This window comes from Rutidosis leptorrhynchoides, chromosome 1 (assembly GCF_046630445.1).
Source record: "Rutidosis leptorrhynchoides isolate AG116_Rl617_1_P2 chromosome 1, CSIRO_AGI_Rlap_v1, whole genome shotgun sequence".
Classification (NCBI taxonomy): Eukaryota; Viridiplantae; Streptophyta; class Magnoliopsida; order Asterales; family Asteraceae; genus Rutidosis; species Rutidosis leptorrhynchoides.
This window is the reverse complement of record NC_092333.1, coordinates 617,105,088-617,108,116: the sequence shown is the minus strand read 5'-3', so window position 1 is coordinate 617,108,116 and position 3,029 is coordinate 617,105,088. Positions and strand designations below refer to the sequence as shown.

Genomic DNA, 3,029 nt, shown 5'->3' with positions numbered 1-3,029 from the left:
TAAATTAAGTTATATTTATTTTTAATATTTTACATTAGGTTTTAATTGTGACTTAAGACATAAAATCGACAAACCGGTCACTAAACGGTAAAAAACCCCTTTTTATAATAATAATAATACTACTTTTATATATATATATATATATATATATATATATATATATATATATATATATATATATATATATATATATATACAAATATAGTTTAAAAATATAGCGTTAAACGTGGCTAGCTCCCTGCGGAACGAACCGAACTTACTAAAAACTACACTACTTTACGATTAGGTACACTGCCTATAGTGTTGTAGCAAGGTTTAGGTATATCCACTCTATAAATAAATAAATAACTTGTGTAAAATTGTATCGTATTTAATAGTATTTCGCAATAAAAATATAACTATTTCGTATACACCTCGCATAACATCAAGTATTTTTGGGGTCGCTGCCGAGGAACATCTTAAACACCGAAGCGAAACCCTATTAAAAAAACATTTTTTTATTTATTTTTGTAAAAATACGTTTTAAAATTTTAAAAATACAAAAATATAAAATATAAAATATATATATATATATATATATATATATATATATATATATATATATATATATATATATATATATATATATATATATATATATATATATATATATATATATATATATATATAAGAGTTAGTTTAAAATATATAAAATTATAAAGTATTCCTATTTCTATTTTAGTTTTTAAAATATAAGTTTTTATTTATATAAATATTTTATATAAGTTAAAAACAGAAAAAAAAATAATATAAAAGTAATCGGGCCGACACTGTAGCAGCCCAAAACTTTGAACTGGATCCGCAGGTCATGCGACCGCATGACAATATAACTAACACTCCATGCGATCGCATGAAGTGACTTGACAGGTCTGATCATTAAACTGAATCGAATTAAGGTTAGGTTTTAATATAATTATTATTAATTAATTAGTAATTAGGGTTTAGTTTTTTTTAATATTTAGTTTAGTTTTAAATTAATTTGTATTTTTAAGTTTTAATTATTTTTAATAAATTACAAATTAATACTTTTATAAAATAATAATATAAAAATAATATTTTTATAAAAATTGTATTTTTATAACTTTAAGTTTTATTTTTATATTTTGTATCTTGTTATTCGTAATTTGTATTTTTATTTCGTAACTAGTTTTAAGATATAGTTTTTGCCGTAGTTATTTTTATTTTTAGATTTTTAGGCTTTGCCGTAAAATCCCTTAAGTGTTTTTTCCTTAGACTAAGATTTAGGTGCTTAAGAAGTTTGCGACGCTGTTTTATAAATTTTAGTGCCTTTTAAGTTATTGCCGTTTTGGATATAGAATTCCTTTTAAGCTTTAATACCTTTAGACGCAACTTTTAATATTTAGTTTTTAGACTTTTGAGTTTCGACGCTTTACTTTCTTATTATTATTTTTCGACCTTTTATTTTTCGACGTTTTTCGACGCACTCTTTTTCTTTCTTATTTCTCGACGCTCTAGTTTTTAGGACATAGAATTTTCTTTATCTTCTTTAAACTTCGACGAAAAATTATTTTAAGTGGTTAAATTGATAGACATCCAAAATTTTCTGATTCGTAGTAATAGTTGGATTTGTTAGTGGCGAGTTGTGGGCTTCTGATTTAAAGGGTCCTGGCTACCTGCTGCATCTATTGGCTATTCGAAACGTGGGCAAAATCAGAAAAGTCTATTAATTTGATAGCTTATATAATTTTTATATTTTATAACTAATAGGATATTCAGTAAATGCACCGAGCAAAACGTTCACCACCTTTCATACGTTCACCAATGTAACTCGATCAAGACATCTAGCCAATATTGTCGCCGTTGATTTTTCTTTAGAATCGTCATCTAGTCGACCAAGTACTCCAATTCAAATTTCTGATAATCCATTTTTTGAACCCGACCTCACAAATGAGAATCCGGAGGATATTCAGGGACAATTCAGAGATCCTGAACCACTAATCATTCCTCCTGAACCACAAATCACTCATCCAGAGATTGTCGAGGAAGAAACTATTAAGTCAGAATCCTCTAGTGATTCAGATTCAACAAATTTAATCATGGCAAATCTGGAATCTCTAAGTATGGAAGACCGAATGAGAGCTAAACGCACTGGCCAAGGTCATGCAATTACTCAACCAGACATTAATGCACCAGATTTTGAAATCAAAGGACAAGTCCTACACATGGTAACTAATCAATGCCAATTTAGTGGTGCGCCGAAGAAAGATCCAAACAAACATCTTCGAACCTTTAATAGGATTTGTACTCTATTCAAAATAAGAGAAGTTGAGGATGAACATATCTATCTCATGTTATTTCCCTGAACTTTAAAGGGAAAATCCAAAGATTGGTTAGAATCGTTACCTGAAGGGGCGATTGATACATGGGATGTCTTAATTGAAAAATTTCTTAAACAATTCTTTCCGGCATCTAAAGCCGTGAGACTTCAAGGAGAAATAGTTACGTTCATACAAAAGCCAAATGAAACTCTATATGAGGCATGGACAAGATTTGGAAAGTTGTTAAGAGGATGTCCTCAACATGGTTTAGACACTTATCAAATAGTACAAATATTCTATCAAGGATGCGATATTACTACACGAAAAGACATCGACATAGCAGCTGGTGGTTCCATTATGAAGAAAACCGCAACTGAAGCTTACAAAATTATTGATAACACTGCTTCCCACTCACATGAGTGGCATCAAGAAAAAGATATCGTTAGATCATCTAAAGCGGCTAGAGCCGATTCTAGCCATGACTTTGATTCCATTTCCGTAAAGTCAGATGCTTTCGAGAGACGAATGGAAAAGATGACTAAAGATATTCACGCAATACGAATTAGTTGTGAGCAGTGTGGAGGACCACATTTAACAAAAGATTGTCTCAGTATTGAACAAACAATGGAACAAAGAGAGAATGTTTCATACATGAACCAAAGGCCTGGAAATAATTATCAAGGTAATTATCAACCGCCAAGACAAAACTAC

General features: G+C 29.3%; 1 non-coding gene across 1 annotated transcript; it reads right to left on the bottom strand.

The window, feature by feature from the left end:
• Positions 1-2,480: 2,480 nt before the first annotated feature.
• Positions 2,481-2,587, bottom strand: LOC139887414 (small nucleolar RNA R71). The gene has a single exon (XR_011773247.1). It is a non-coding gene; the product is annotated as a small nucleolar RNA R71 (small nucleolar RNA).
• Positions 2,588-3,029: the final 442 nt, after the last annotated feature.